Source organism: Henckelia pumila, chromosome 2 (assembly GCF_033568475.1).
Source record: "Henckelia pumila isolate YLH828 chromosome 2, ASM3356847v2, whole genome shotgun sequence".
NCBI classification, from domain to species: Eukaryota; Viridiplantae; Streptophyta; class Magnoliopsida; order Lamiales; family Gesneriaceae; genus Henckelia; species Henckelia pumila.
In genome coordinates this window covers 170,158,912-170,175,521 of record NC_133121.1, presented here as the reverse complement: position 1 = coordinate 170,175,521, position 16,610 = coordinate 170,158,912, and the positions used below count along the sequence as shown (strand labels likewise).

Below are 16,610 nucleotides of genomic sequence, written 5' to 3'. Positions count from 1 at the left end.
GGTTGAAGTGCTGGGTCAGCATCAGTCACTGGCTGTTCTGGAGGTGCAAGTGATACAATAGTGCTTGGTATCTCTGTTGGGGGCACTACTGCTTCACTGCTACAAGGAGCCTCTGTCACAGAGGTGACAGGAATCTCTTTTTCAATCACTACGAAAGAATCTTGTGGACGACTGGGAGAGGTGTGAGCGGTCGCCGCTGGAGATGAGTGAGCAGTCACAGCTGCTTCCGGTTGAATTACTGCTTGGACTGCGGTTGAGGCGGGGTCGACCGATGAAGATGCTCCCACAATCGATCCTAGAGTGGATGGCTGAAACAGGTCAGCAGTGATGAGACCGGTCAGAATCCCATCTGAAAGAGTAAGAGCAGAGACGTCTTCTTCACCCTGATCTTGGGTAAGAAAAGTCTTCATCATCACCTGGGCTTCCAGTCCATAAGCCTGTAAACAAGCTGCTGAAGCTGTCGTTTTTACGTTGTTAAGAGCTTGGAAGTGCTGAAGTAGTTGAGTGATTTGACGTAGACTATTCTGTAGTCCAGTCAAAATCACAAAGTCATCGGCGGCGGTAGGACTCTTGGATTTGAAGTTCTTGACACGCTCATTAATCAACAGAGATAACAGGCTTCCTCGAAGCTTCAAGTCGATGAGCTGTCTTCTTCCCAGAGCCTCCACGATGTCTTCAGTGTCAGCAAAAAGAAGCATCTTTTGCTCAATAACATTCAGAGCTTTCCACTTAGGAAATATTTGAGCAAGCGTCAGGTGAGTACGGGAATGATGCCATCTGTCAAAGCGTTGTAGGTGACGCTTGACATTGCGGAGAACGTGAGAGATGATCAAGTTGAGCTCTACAGTAGCTGCTGGTTGAGCCTTAGGTGAGTAGATCATCACACCTTTCCCTTTGTCCTTGGGATCAGCGAGAGTGACCTTTGGAGTTGATGAGGCACCTTCCCTGATTATCACACCCTTGGTAGGACGTGGAGCAGTAGTAGCAGCAGTGGTAGTAGTCTCAACCGTTGGCAGAATTGGTGTTGGAACGGTAGGAGCAAGTCCAGAAAGGGACTTTAACTTCTTGTGCTGCCTCTTCTTCTCGCCTGCAGGCGTGGATGACACAGCTGCTTTGGAGACAGAAGGAGATGACTTGCTGAAGGCTTGAATCAGTGGAACGTTCTCACGTGATTCGTCTTCAGAGTCAGACTCTATGATAAGTTGACGCTTGGCAGATTTCTTGGTATGGGCTGGTTTGGCTGCTACCGGAACTGTTGAAAGCGGTTGAGTGACAGCAACAACACTTGCGGTTGAAGGCAGAGTGTCGACCGCAACCTCTTTCTTGTTCAGAAATTTAAAGATTGTAGACTTGTTGAGCCATTTGGTGGGATGCAGAGGCTCAGTCTTGGAGAAGTCTACTCCAAGGACGCTCAAGATGTGGCAAATTTGCAGAGCAAATCCCTCGGATTGCCCTTTTCCCCTGATCATTTCACATAAGGTAGTGAACAATATGTCTGACCAGTTGATGTTGATTTTGGAGGCGATACAAGCCATGTATTGGAATTTCTCCATCGTCACCTTGTCGTATGATCCAGCCTTGGCAAGAAGATTCTTGGCCACGATGTTGGTCAATAGCCTGAATTGTAACGCCAAGAACTTCTAAAATTCTAAAATCATGCCAAAAATTATTTTCAGTATTTATATCTTTAAATTTCTTGAATTTAATTGTTTAAGTTTAAGTTAAAGTTAGCCTTGCTTGACTTATTTGAATTAAATGCCTTGAACTGTTTAGTTAGTAATTTTTATCCAGGCAGGCGACGACGGTGGGCTTCGGTGGTTTATTTTCAAGATTTTTAATTTTAAGATTTTAAGTTAGAGGTAAAAGAGGGGTTTTGGCCAAAAATGCAAATTTTGAATTTTTAGGGGTCAAAAAGCAATTTTATCATTTTCTTGGGCTATTTCCTAAATTTTCCATAAAATAGGATTTTATTAAATCCGGGTTAGTGGAATTTCAATTAAAATGTTGAGAGTTGAAATTTTAAATTTAGAAGTTTGAAAATAGCAAAAAGTTTGAGGTAAAAAGTTTTAATAGTACAAGTAGTACTTTTGCTAGTACAAGTGAAATTTTAAAACACTACACACAATACACTACACTTTTAATTTACACTATCATTAAAACACTTCAATTTAAAAATCAAGACCCAACCCTAACATCAAAACCCTAACCCTAGCCGCCCCTTCTCCCCTCTCCCTTGAAGAAGCCGCCGCCCCCCCCTCCTGCCGCCGCCCAGCTGCCGTCCGCCGCCGCCTGCCGCCGTCCCCACTGCCGGAGGAGCTCCACAAGGAGCCTAGCTTGGAGTTTGACCAAGAGTTCCACCCTCCATCTCCCCTTATTTTTGAATTTTTGGGTAAAAGGTTGAAAGGCAAGTGTAGCTACTCCTTTGGGCTCACATTCAAGCAATATCTACCCCCACCCTTATGATTTCTTGCAATATTTTCGAGAATGCATGTTGTTAGAAGGTTAGGGTTTCGAATTTTTCATGTTTAGGGGCTGATTTTTTCTAAATATGTTAGGGAGTTGAGTTTATGTGATTTAATGTTGAGTATATGTGCATTGACATGGAATTATATGGTTGTTCTTGCCAAAATTCGAAATTTCAGATTGTATATGGACCTAATTTTCGAAATGTTGCATGTGTAGGGGCTGAAATTTAATTGATGTTGAAGTATTTATTGGTCTTGCATTGGTCTTGATTGATTGTTCAACATTTTGGAGTTTTGATGGTTAATTATTGATGTTCTTGATATGTGTTGTGTAAGTGTGGATTGAGTGTAGCCCAAGTGTTTGGGAAAAGTCCTAAGAGAGGTTATTTGAGGTGTTTGGTTGTTTGGTATGGAGAAAAGTTGAGGAAGGAGAGTTATGGGGTTGAATTCTTGAGTTAGAGGTAAGTTGGATGTTGTGAGTGTGCAGGGCAGCACTGTTCACGGGGCAGGGCAGTGTCGTGGCTGAGGTCTGTGCAGGGTTAGGCTATTCCATGGTAAAGTTCATGATGTTGTGGTCGCGTCGATATAAAATGGGCCCGAATCGGATAAGTATTGAGTAAGTTATGAGTCTTTTAAGTTTGTGGTGTAAGTGCAGAATTTTTAGAGTATAAGGGGCTGTCCGGGAATGTTTTTGGTTTGTAATGTTCGGGTGATCCTTGGAGGTTACTTTCTGGTCCTAGGGGTAATTTGGAGTGTTTATGAGGTGTCGGTTCAAGCGGGACGGGTTTTGGTTAAGATATGACAAAGTTAAGGGTTTTTCGGTTTACTTGCTCGAGTTAAGTCAAGTTTGAGAATTTTGTTGGGTAAGTTGTCTTCTTTGGACTTAGGGGCAGCCACTCATCCACCTTAAACTCACATTTTCGAGTCGAGTCTCATGTCTTAAAGATTGCTTATTCGTGTGCATTTGACGTGTTCTTGAGTTTAATAAAGAAAAAGGAAGCTTACTTGTTTGCATGCCATTTAATGTATGAGTTGAGTCTTTATAAATGAAAAGGGAAAAGAAAGCAAATATTTTTGAATGAAGTGATCTGTTTGTGACAAGAGGGGTGTTGCTAGGCCGGGGGATGCCTCGGTCTACTCACCAAGAGGTTATAGAGGTTAGGCAAGGAGCAAGAGACATCTTGTTTACCCTTGCCACAGAGGGGCAATGTGGGATCGGGAGGCATCTCGGTCTCCTTGCCATAGAGGGGTTAAGTTCGTCGGGAGAAATCTCGTCGTCTTGCCGGCATAGTGCACTGCAGCCATGATCATGATCGAAACAGAGGGTCACAAATCAGGGATCGGATTTCTAAGAGGAAAAAGTAAAGAAAAGTTTAAAAGTTAAAGTTTCACAATTTTAGTTGACTCGTTTTGCATTGATGTCAGTCTTTCAGTTATGCATGAGTCTAAGTTGAATGTTATGAAAGTTAAAGTTTATCTTAGTGTGAGTTCATTAATGCATGATTTCTATATCTTTCTAGTTTCATGCATATTACAGTTTAAGTTGAGTTTTTGCATCACGTATTTTAAACCCTTGTTATTATCCTAGTTATGCTTGCTGAGTCTTTAGACTCACTATGCTTGAATGTTTGCAGGTGAGGATTTTGTGGAGGAGACGGAGGGTCGTGATCTACTGGGATGAGGCCATCGGTAGTGCGAGGCCCAGTGACCGTTGCTTCCTTTCAGTTTATGTTTCCGCACAGTTATCAAATTTGTAATAATGAAGTATTATTTGAGATCTTGTAGTATTTATAGCCAGGATGTGCATTCCCTGTGCTACAGCTTATGTTTTGAAGTACGTTTTCCGCTTTTGCAAGTTTATGATTATCGTTGGAATTAATTTTAAATGCTTTAGTTTACTTTATGCTGTAACCGGGAGGTGGTTACTAGGATTGCATGTTTATGTTTAACGCACTTAAGTTTTGAAGTCAATTTTTTTTCCTTATTTAAATTGCTGTTTGAGTCTTGATGGCTTATTTGTTTTACAAATAGGTCATGGCAAAATTTTTAAAAATCCGTAATTTTCCTTTATTTTAATTATAGTCTGATAGCCTAGTAGTGAGGGTCGTTACAGTTGGTATCAGAGCACGGTCTTGGTTTGGGCTGAGCCTACTGCCGGTTGCTGAAACTCAGGGGATCTCGCCTCAAAGTCTGTAAGATTTAAGTTTAATGTCTCTATCTGTTTAAGTTTTGATGTATTAGTTTCTTGAGTTATTGAGAAGTTTAAATTTGAAGTAAAAATATTTTCTAAGGCATGAAATTTGAATGTTGGATTTTCTCAATGCGTTTAGATGGCTCGTCGTCATGATCCGCGTGCAGTTACGCCTCCACCGCCACCGCAGGAGGATGTAGGAGGACAGGTGCTAGCGGGATTGGCCCGCATTCTCGAGCGCCATGCGGATGCTCCTAGAGCTGGGATGGGGACTGTTTATGAACAGTTCCGGAAGATGAATCCGAAGGACTTCGCTGGCACCACTGATCCGTTGATAGCGGAGGGTTGGGTCCGCTCCCTTGAGGTGATCTTTCGCTACATGCAGCTGGGAGATCCAGATAGAGTGAGATGTGCTGTGTTTCTCCTCCAGGATGATGCCGCCCTCTGGTGGGAGGGTATGGAGAAGATTGTGGACCCAGCTACTCTACCTTGGACTGAGTTCAAGAAGCTGTTCTTTGAGAAGTATTTTACTGCTGATGTGAGAGGCCGTTTGAAGACGGAGTTTATGAGCTTGAGACAGGGAGACTTGTCGGTGGCACAGTTTGTGGTGAAGTTTGAGAGAGGTTGCCATTTCGTGCCGTTGATTGGAGATGATGAGAAAGAGAAGCTGGAGCACTTTCTTGTAGGGCTTCGACCTACCATCCGTAGGGATGTGCTGATGGCTGAGCCACCTGATTATGCTTCAGCACTGAGGCGTGCCTTGAGGTCCGAGCCGACTCTGAGAGATATTAGCGCGGAGGCGCATGGCAAGAGGCCCTTCCCTCATCAGGGCCACTCTCAGCAGCAGCAGTACGGCAAGAAGCCGTATCTTGGACCCCCGAGACAACAGGGACAGCAGGCACCACAGGGGCGTCAGGCCCAGAGACAGGTTCCTCCCAAGGCTGGGGAGAAGCCTATTTGTCAGTTTTGCCATCGTCCGCATTTTGGGAAGTGTTTGAAGGATGCTGGAGTTTGCTTCAAGTGCAAGAAGCCAGGACATATGTCTACCCATTGTCCAGAGCTGAGGAGGCCCGTGCAGGGCAGAGTGTTCGTGATGGAGGCCGAGCAGGCCGACCCAGACACTACTCTTCTCACAGGTAATATCTTAACTTTTGGGTTAGAGCAGTTAAAGGTTCGTTGATGCATGCGACTCTAAGTCTTTGCTTGTTTGAGGTTTTACTCTAGTAACTTGTTGCATGTCTTAGGACCTTTGACTGTTTAGCATGAATAGTATCTTGTTTGGGAATTGTTGAATTAGAATGAGCCTAAGTAGAACTCGTGGTTTTAACTTCAACCTTTTTGTCATTGTAACTACTGCTATGCAGGTAGGATTGTTGTGGCAGGCGTAGCCACGAGAGCCTTATTAGATTCAGGGGCTACCCATTCCTTTATATCGGAGTCTTTTGCCCTTGAGAGGGGCATTCAGAGCGAGGAATTGGAGGTTGGATTCTCAGTTACTATCCCCTCAGGAGAAGAGCTATCCACCAGGAGCTTGGTGAGAGACCTTGTACTGCTTTTGCAGGGTCAGTCAGTGGTAGCAGACCTCATAGTGCTACCTTTGCCAGAGTTTGACCTGATTCTTGGGATGGATTGGATGACGAAGAATGCGGTGATGATAGATTTTCAGCAGAGGTCAGTACTAGTCAGGCCTGAGGGCGAGGAACCGTTTTGGTTTGAGGCTGCTAAGAGCTTGAGGAAGACCCGAGTCATTTCTACTTTGCAAGCTCAGAGGCTTGTACTTAGTGGGTGTGAGTCATTTCTAGCCAGTTTATCTTTGACAGAGCTGCCAGAGCGACCAGTTATTTCTGATGTGGCTATCGTCAGGGAGTTTGAGGATGTGTTCCCTAGCGATGTTGTGGGAATTCCGCCCGATAGAGAAGTGGAGTTCTCTATAGATTTGATTCCCGGTACTGTGCCTATCTCCAAGGCACCGTACAGATTGGCTCCTACCGAAATGAAGGAGTTAAAAGAGCAGATTCAAGAGTTGCTTGACAAGGGATTCATTCACCCTAGTTTCTCCCCATGGGGCGCACTAGTTCTCTTCGTTAAGAAGAAGGACGGTAGTCTAAGATTGTGCATAGACTACCGAGGTTTGAACGGAGTGACTGTGAAGAACAAGTACCCATTACCTAGGATCAAGGAACTCTTCGATCAATTGCAAGGTGCATCCGTCTTTTCGAAGATTGATCTTCGTTCAGGTTATCACCAGTTGAAGGTGAAAGAGTCAGATGTGGCGAAGACAGCTTTTAGGACTCGTTACGGTCATTACGAGTTCCTTGTGATGCCGTTTGGGATGACGAACGCGCCCGCGGTTTTCATGGATCTTATGAACCGCGTGTTTCAGCCTTACTTGGACCGCTTTGTCATTGTTTTCATCGATGACATCCTCATTTATTCGAAGGATAGAGTGGAGCATGAACAACATTTGAGGACCGTTCTTGAGGTGCTTCGAGAGCACAAGTTGTTGGCCAAGTTTGATAAGTGTGAATTCTGGTTGGAGAAAGTTGCTTTCTTGGGTCATATTATTTCTAAGAGCGGTGTGGAAGTAGACCCTTCAAAGGTTCAAGCAGTGAAGGAGTGGTCTATACCGAGGAGCGCGTCTGAGATCCGCAGTTTTCTTGGATTAGCCGGTTATTACCGAAAATTTATCAAGGGTTTTTCCTCCATTGCTGTGCCTATGACAGCATTGACTAAGAAGAACGCCAAGTTTGTTTGGAGTGCCGAGTGTCAAAGGAGCTTTGATACTTTGAAGGAAGCTCTTACGACAGCGCCAGTGTTGACCATGCCATCCGGGCAAGGTGATTTTGTGGTGTATACTGATGCTTCCAAGTTGGGATTGAGAGCAGTTTTGATGCAGCGAGATAGAGTTATTGCCTATGCTTCTAGACAATTGAAGGAGCACGAGAAAAACTACCCTACTCATGACTTAGAGTTGGCAGCGGTAGTGTTTGCTCTTAAGATTTGGAGACACTATCTTTACGGAGAGAAGAGTCAGATCTTCACAGACCACAAAAGCCTCAAGTACTTCTTCACCCAGAAGGAGTTGAATATGAGGCAGCGTAGGTGGTTAGAGTTGGTGAAGGACTATGACTGCAATATTAGCTACCACCCTGGTAAAGCTAATGTGGTTGCAGATGCTTTGAGTAGGAAGACCGCAGTGCTTCCCTCCTTGTCAGTGTCTAGACCGTTGCAGGTTGAGATTCAGAGGTACGGTCTTGAGTTTTATGCGAGTGGTAGGGCTCCGCGTTTGTCTTCCCTAAGCGTGCAGACTACACTTTTTGATCGTATCCGTGCAGCGCAGTCAGTTGATGAGCAGATCAGGAAGTGGAGACAGAGGGACGAAGAGAAAGGCAGCGGTTTGTATGCTGTGGTAGCTGGGATTGTGAGGTACAAAGGTAGATTTTGGGTTCCCGCAGGTGATTCTCTGCGAGTTACTATCATGGCAGAGGCACATACGTCGCCGTACTCAATCCACCCTGGTAGTACGAAGATGTATCGGGATCTTCAGCAGCGTTATTGGTGGCCAGGCATGAAAAGTGACATTGCCCGATTCGTGTCAGAATGCCTGACATGCCAGCAGGTTAAGGCGGAGCATCAGAGACCGGCCGGATTGCTTAAGCCTCTCCCTATTCCTGAGTGGAAATGGGAGAATATCACCATGGACTTTGTTGTGGGATTGCCGAAGACAGTGAGAGGTTCAAATGCTATTTGGGTTATTGTAGACCGTCTCACTAAGTCGGCTCACTTTTTACCGGTGAAGATGACTTTCACGATGACTCAGTTCGCGGAGTTGTATGTCCGGGAGATAGTCAGACTACATGGTATTCCAGTCTCCATAGTGTCTGATAGAGATCCACGGTTTACTTCGTCTTTTTGGAAGAGTCTTCATTCCGCTATGGGTACGAAGCTACTTTTTAGCACCGCCTTCCACCCGCAGACTGATGGCCAGTCAGAGAGGGTGATTCAGATTTTGGAGGATCTTTTGAGGGCATGTGCTATTGATTTTCAAGGTAGTTGGGAGTCGAGACTACCACTAGTGGAATTCGCGTATAATAACAGCTTCCAGTCCACTATTGGCATGGCTCCCTACGAGGCACTTTATGGGAGGAAGTGTAGATCTCCAGTGTTGTGGGATGAGATAGATGAGAGATCAGACTTTGGTCCGGAGATTGTTCAGTTGACCACCGAGGTAGTGGCTAAGATCCGTGACAGGATGAGGACTGCCCAGAGTAGGCAGAAGAGTTATGCTGATCACCGGAGGAGAGACTTGGAGTTCTCGGTGGGTGATCATGTTTTTATCCGTATTGCACCCATGAAGGGTATGATGAGGTTTGGAAAGAAAGGGAAGTTGGCACCGAGGTTCATAGGGCCCTTCGAGATTTTGGATAGGGTAGGGGTACTGGCTTATAGAGTGGCCTTGCCGCCTAACCTTGATAAGATCCATAATGTCTTCCATGTGTCGATGTTGAGGAAGTACATCTCGAACCCATCCCATGTGCTTAGTTCGGAACCGCTTCAGCTATCTCCTCACTTGACCTATGAGGAGAAGCCCATCCGGATTTTGGATAGACAGGAGAGAAGACTCCGTAACAAGTCGATTCCAATGATCAAGGTGAGATGGCAGAACCATTCGGATGAAGAGGCCACTTGGGAAGCAGAAGCAGATATCAGGGTTCGATATCCGGAGCTTTTTGGTAAGTTTTAATTTCGAGGACGAAATTTCTTATTAGGGAAGGAGGAATTGTAACGCCAAGAACTTCTAAAATTCTAAAATCATGCCAAAAATTATTTTCAGTATTTATATCTTTAAATTTCTTGAATTTAATTGTTTAAGTTTAAGTTAAAGTTAGCCTTGCGTGACTTATTTGAATTAAATGCCTTGAACTGTTTAGTTAGTAATTTTTATCCAGGCAGGCGACGACGGTGGGCTTCGGTGGTTTATTTTCAAGATTTTTAATTTTAAGATTTTAAGTTAGAGGTAAAAGAGGGGTTTTGGCCAAAAATGCAAATTTTGAATTTTTAGGGGTCAAAAAGCAATTTTATCATTTTCTTGGGCTATTTCCTAAATTTTCCATAAAATAGGATTTTATTAAATCCGGGTTAGTGGAATTTCAATTAAAATGTTGAGAGTTGAAATTTTAAATTTAGAAGTTTGAAAATAGCAAAAAGTTTGAGGTAAAAAGTTTTAATAGTACAAGTAGTACTTTTGCTAGTACAAGTGAAATTTTAAAACACTACACACAATACACTACACTTTTAATTTACACTATCATTAAAACACTTCAATTTAAAAATCAAGACCCAACCCTAACATCAAAACCCTAACCCTAGCCGCCCCTTCTCCCCTCTCCCTTGAAGAAGCCGCCGCCCCCCCTCCTGCCGCCGCCCAGCTGCCGTCCGCCGCCGCCTGCCGCCGTCCCCACTGCCGGAGGAGCTCCACAAGGAGCCTAGCTTGGAGTTTGACCAAGAGTTCCACCCTCCATCTCCCCTTATTTTTGAATTTTTGGGTAAAAGGTTGAAAGGCAAGTGTAGCTACTCCTTTGGGCTCACATTCAAGCAATATCTACCCCCACCCTTATGATTTCTTGCAATATTTTCGAGAATGCATGTTGTTAGAAGGTTAGGGTTTCGAATTTTTCATGTTTAGGGGCTGATTTTTTCTAAATATGTTAGGGAGTTGAGTTTATGTGATTTAATGTTGAGTATATGTGCATTGACATGGAATTATATGGTTGTTCTTGCCAAAATTCGAAATTTCAGATTGTATATGGACCTAATTTTCGAAATGTTGCATGTGTAGGGGCTGAAATTTAATTGATGTTGAAGTATTTATTGGTCTTGCATTGGTCTTGATTGATTGTTCAACATTTTGGAGTTTTGATGGTTAATTATTGATGTTCTTGATATGTGTTGTGTAAGTGTGGATTGAGTGTAGCCCAAGTGTTTGGGAAAAGTTCTAAGAGAGGTTATTTGAGGTGTTTGGTTGTTTGGTATGGAGAAAAGTTGAGGAAGGAGAGTTATGGGGTTGAATTCTTGAGTTAGAGGTAAGTTGGATGTTGTGAGTGTGCAGGGCAGCACTGTTCACGGGGCAGGGCAGTGTCGTGGCTGAGGTCTGTGCAGGGTTAGGCTATTCCATGGTAAAGTTCATGATGTTGTGGTCGCGTCGATATAAAATGGGCCCGAATCGGATAAGTATTGAGTAAGTTATGAGTCTTTTAAGTTTGTGGTGTAAGTGCAGAATTTTTAGAGTATAAGGGGCTGTCCGGGAATGTTTTTGGTTTGTAATGTTCGGGTGATCCTTGGAGGTTACTTTCTGGTCCTAGGGATAATTTGGAGTGTTTATGAGGTGTCGGTTCAAGCGGGACGGGTTTTGGTTAAGATATGACAAAGTTAAGGGTTTTTCGGTTTACTTGCTCGAGTTAAGTCAAGTTTGAGAATTTTGTTGGGTAAGTTGTCTTCTTTGGACTTAGGGGCAGCCACTCATCCACCTTAAACTCACATTTTCGATTCGAGTCTCATGTCTTAAAGATTGCTTATTCGTGTGCATTTGACGTGTTCTTGAGTTTAATAAAGAAAAAGGAAGCTTACTTGTTTGCATGCCATTTAATGTATGAGTTGAGTCTTTATAAATGAAAAGGGAAAAGAAAGCAAATATTTTTGAATGAAGTGATCTGTTTGTGACAAGAGGGGTGTTGCTAGGCCGGGGGATGCCTCGGTCTACTCACCAAGAGGTTATAGAGGTTAGGCAAGGAGCAAGAGACATCTTGTTTACCCTTGCCACAGAGGGGCAATGTGGGATCGGGAGGCATCTCGGTCTCCTTGCCATAGAGGGGTTAAGTTCGTCGGGAGAAATCTCGTCGTCTTGCCGGCATAGTGCACTGCAGCCATGATCATGATCGAAACAGAGGGTCACAAATCAGGGATCGGATTTCTAAGAGGAAAAAGTAAAGAAAAGTTTAAAAGTTAAAGTTTCACAATTTTAGTTGACTCGTTTTGCATTGATGTCAGTCTTTCAGTTATGCATGAGTCTAAGTTGAATGTTATGAAAGTTAAAGTTTATCTTAGTGTGAGTTCATTAATGCATGATTTCTATATCTTTCTAGTTTCATGCATATTACAGTTTAAGTTGAGTTTTTGCATCACGCATTTTAAACCCTTGTTATTATCCTAGTTATGCTTGCTGAGTCTTTAGACTCACTATGCTTGAATGTTTGCAGGTGAGGATTTTGTGGAGGAGACGGAGGGTCGTGATCTACTGGGATGAGGCCATCGGTAGTGCGAGGCCCAGTGACCGTTGCTTCCTTTCAGTTTATGTTTCCGCACAGTTATCAAATTTGTAATAATGAAGTATTATTTGAGATCTTGTAGTATTTATAGCCAGGATGTGCATTCCCTGTGCTACAGCTTATGTTTTGAAGTACGTTTTCCGCTTTTGCAAGTTTATGATTATCGTTGGAATTAATTTTAAATGCTTTAGTTTACTTTATGCTGTAACCGGGAGGTGGTTACTAGGATTGCATGTTTATGTTTAACGCACTTAAGTTTTGAAGTCAATTTTTTTTCCTTATTTAAATTGCTGTTTGAGTCTTGATGGCTTATTTGTTTTACAAATAGGTCATGGCAAAATTTTTAAAAATCCGTAATTTTCCTTTATTTTAATTATAGTCTGATAGCCTAGTAGTGAGGGTCGTTACATGAATGGAGCTTTAAGAGATGTCTTCTGAGCCGGCATTTTGATCGGAGCATCAGTGGTTGAGAACTCCTTCAACCAGTATGAGCAGTTACCATCGGGAAGATCCGCGCATTTTGTCAAACCCTGGAGGGCAGATCAAATGTACTGGCGAAGAACTTTTGATTGAAGGAGTAGGACTCTGTCCGGATCAAGCATTTGACAGTCCCATGCTCGATTTGAGCGGTTGCAAAGAACTCCTTCAATACAGGTAGATCGCAGATGGCGCTGCTTCCCAGAAACTTCTTTAGTCCAGAGGCTTCAAGCATGGTGAAGACCTCAGTGATTCCTGCATTGTTTGCCTCAATAACGGAATCAAAGTTGATTGCAAGGCAAGTCTTCTGGATCGACATGATAGCTGTAGATAAGAACTCGAGCAGAGAGTAAGCAAAAGCTTGATAGTAATACGATAGAACTTTTAATGCAATATGAAAGCTTTAGCAACGGTGAAATGTTGATATACGAGTGTAAAGAAGTATATATAGGAACCTATGGGCCATAGGGTGACGTCATGAAAAGTATTTTTGAAATTCAAAAATTTTTGAAGAGTATAATCACCGCGCCCAATTAATTTCATTTGGTTCAAAGCACAAAGCTGCTAGTACGGAGCCTGTCAGAGACTAGCTAAAGGCGGATGATATGCCAACATTTATGGAAATGTAACAGCTAAGCTATTAACGTCATACTGGCAATAATTCCCCCTAAAAACATGCATACTAACTTAGATCTACTAAGCCAAGAATATTTCGAAAATATGAAAACTTAGCGTCCGGTAAAGGCTTGGTGAATATGTCTGCTGCTTGCTGATCGGTAGAGATGTATTCCAGCCTGATTTCCTTCTTTAAGACATGATCTCGGATAAAGTGATGTCTGACATCAATGTGCTTTGTCCTAGAGTGCATCACTGGATTGTGAGTGACGGCTATGGCACTTGTATTGTCACAGTAGATTGGAGCTTCACTCGACCGGATTCCATAATCATTAAGCTGCTGTTGAATCCAGAGTATTTGAGCACAACAGCTGCCAGCAGCAAGGTATTCTGCTTCGGCGGTCGAGGTAGCAATTGATGTCTGCTTCTTACTTGACCACGAAATTAGTCTATCTCCAAGGAATTGACATGTGCCACTTGTACTTTTGCGATCAATTCTACAACCTGCATAATCTGCATCTGAATAGCCAATAAGATTAAGATTTGAATCTTTGGGATACCAAAGACCCACATTAGTAGTTCCTTTAATATATTTAATTATTCGTTTGGCGGCAATGAAATGAGATTGCTTAGGTGCTGCTTGAAATCTAGCACATAAACAAACTGAATACATGATATCCGGTCGACTGACAGTCAAATAAAGCAATTAGCCAATAAGGCCTCGATACATTGTTACCTCGACCGGGATCCCCCCTTCATCTTTATCAAGCTTGATTGATGTACTCATGGGGGTAGATACAGTTGAGCACTGTTCCATTCCAAACTTTTTTACCAATTCCTTGGCATACTTGGATTGATTGATAAATATTCCAGTTTCAAGTTGCTTCACTTGCAGTCCCAGAAAGAAGTTTAGCTCGCCCATCATGCTCATTTCAAATTTCTCCTGCATCATCTTAGAGAACTTTGAGCACAACTTGGGGTTAGTTGACCCAAATATAATGTCATCAACATAAATTTGTACTAGTAACACATGATCACCTTTTACAAATTTAAACAAGGTCTTATCGACCGTTCCAATTTGGAAATCATGTTCCAGTAAAAATTTTAGTAATGTATCATACCATGCACGCGGTGCTTATTTTAATCCATAAAGGGCTTTGTCAAGTTTATAGATATATTGAGGATGAGTAGGATTGACAAAACCTGGTGGTTGTTCAACGTACACCTCTTCTTGAAGTAGACCATTGATGAATGCAGACTTGACATCCATTTGATAAACTTTAAAGTCCTTGAAAGCTGCATAGGCAAGAAAGATGCAGATTGCTTCTAGTCTTGCAACTGGCGCGAAGGATTCCTCAAAGTCTATGCCTTCTTCTTGTCTGAATCCTTGGGCAACAAGTCGAGCTTTGTTACGCACAACAGTGCCATGTTCATCGAGCTTGTTACGAAACACCCATCTAGTTCCAATCACATTTTGATTTTCCGGTCGAGGAACTAGATGCCAAACATTGTTGCGGGTGAATTGATTCAACTCTTCTTGCATAGCTTCAATCTAGCTGGCATCTGATAGAGCTTCATCTATCTTCTTGGGCTCTACCTGAGATATGAAAGCTGCATGCAAGAATTCATTAATCATTTGACCACGTGTTTTTCGAGGAGCAGAAGGGTCACCTATGACCAACCCAGGTGGATGATCTTTGTTCCACCTAAAATAATTCCCTAAAGGGTTGTCATCAATTGGTTGATGAACGTCCTCGTTTACTGGATCATTATTGGCAGGAGGATCGTTATCAACTGGTGGATCCTCTTCTGGCCTTGTTTGATCACACACGATAGAGGGAACTGGATCATCCTTCTTTGGAGGATATGGATCACTGTCACTCTCTTCCTGTAGATTTGTGTTTTCCAGTCTATGACTCAGATCATTTATGCTCCCTTGAGTTTGTTCTGTACAAAGAGTAGATTCATCAAAAACAACATGAATGGTTTCCTCGACCGTTAGTGATCTTTGATTGAACACTCGATAAGCTCTGCTAACGGCTGAGTAACCAATAAAAGTTCCTTCGTCTGCTTTGGCATCGAATGCTGTCAAATGATTTTTGCCATTGTTGTGGATAAAGCATTTGCACCCAAAAATTTTGAAGTAAGAAATATCAGGTTTTGTGCCATTCCAAATCTCATATGGAGTTTTGTTAAATCGTTTATTAATCATAGATCTGTTTTGAGTATAACAAGCTGTGTTAACTGCTTCTGCCCAAAGCCTTTGAGAAACATTTGAATCAACAATCATAGTTCTGGCTGCTTCTTTTAAAGTACGGTTCCTTCTTTCAGCCACCCCATTTTGCTGTGGGGATCTAGCAGCTGACAGCTCATGCTTGATTCCCTGATCATCTAGATAAGTCATAAGAGTGGTGTTTAAAAACTCAGTCCCTCTATCACTCCTGATTCTATCTATCACAGTAGATTGTTCATTTTGCAAGCGTTTAAAAAGCTTAATCAGGTGAGGTGCAGTTTGATCTTTTGAAGAGAGAAAGATGACCCAGGTAAATCGAGAAAAGTCATCTAAAACAACAAGAGCATATCTCATTCCCCCTATGCTTCTTATTGGTAAAGGACCAAATAGGTCCATGTGAAGTAAATCTAAACATTTGGAAGAAGACATACACCCTTTATTTTTAAAGGTTGCTCTCACCTGCTTTCCTAGTTGACAAGCAGGACAAACTTTGTCTTTTATAAAATCTCCTTCAGGCAGACCAGAAACCAAATCATGCTTCCTCAAGTTAGAAATGGACTTAAAATTTAGATGATTTAACCGCTTATGCCACAACCAATGTTTATCATGATGAGCAGTAAGACAAGTAGGTGAAGAAATATGTGATCAAGACCAGTTTACCTTGTAGGTGTTTAGGTCTCTTACACCGGTCATAAGAGTCTCACCTTTGTCATTTTTGATGATGAAAGTGTGTTTGTGAAACTCGACCGAATGATCATTGTCACATAGTTGACTAATACTTATCAAATTATAGCACAGTTTGTCAACAAGCAACACATCTTTAATAATGATGTTACCATGGATAATCTTACCCTTACCCACGGTTTTACCTTTGGAGTTGTCTCCAAAGCTGATCTTTGGTCCTTTGCACAGCACCACTTCTGTTAGAAGTTCTAGATTCCCTGTCATGTGCCGTGAGCAACCACTATCTAAGTACCAGTTAGTGTCCTTGATAGAAGTGGTCTTCTCGCCCGTTTGGACTTTTAGTACCTGCAAAAAGTGAAGAACTTTTGGTACCCATATCTAGTAGGGTCCAGGTCGGATTAGCCCTTTCGGGACCCACACCTGAAACACCCTTACAGGTTTGCCCGTGTGTGTGTCCAGAAATCTGTGCGGTCAATAAGCAGTAAATGTGTGTTCTTGTGAGGTTGCTGTGTGCTGCTTGCCTTTTTGATCTTTATCAGTTAGCCTGTACCTCTTTTGAACTGGCCTACAGTTAAAGTACTGGTAAGGCTTCTCCTTTGACCATCTTCTCTTAGAGTAGT

General features: G+C 42.6%; 1 long non-coding RNA gene across 1 annotated transcript; it reads left to right on the top strand.

The window, feature by feature from the left end:
* Window positions 1-5,575: 5,575 nt before the first annotated feature.
* LOC140885386 (uncharacterized) lies at window positions 5,576-12,176 on the top strand. Its single transcript, XR_012150918.1, has 2 exons — window positions 5,576-5,792; window positions 11,913-12,176. It is a non-coding gene; the product is annotated as an uncharacterized lncRNA (long non-coding RNA).
* Window positions 12,177-16,610: the final 4,434 nt, after the last annotated feature.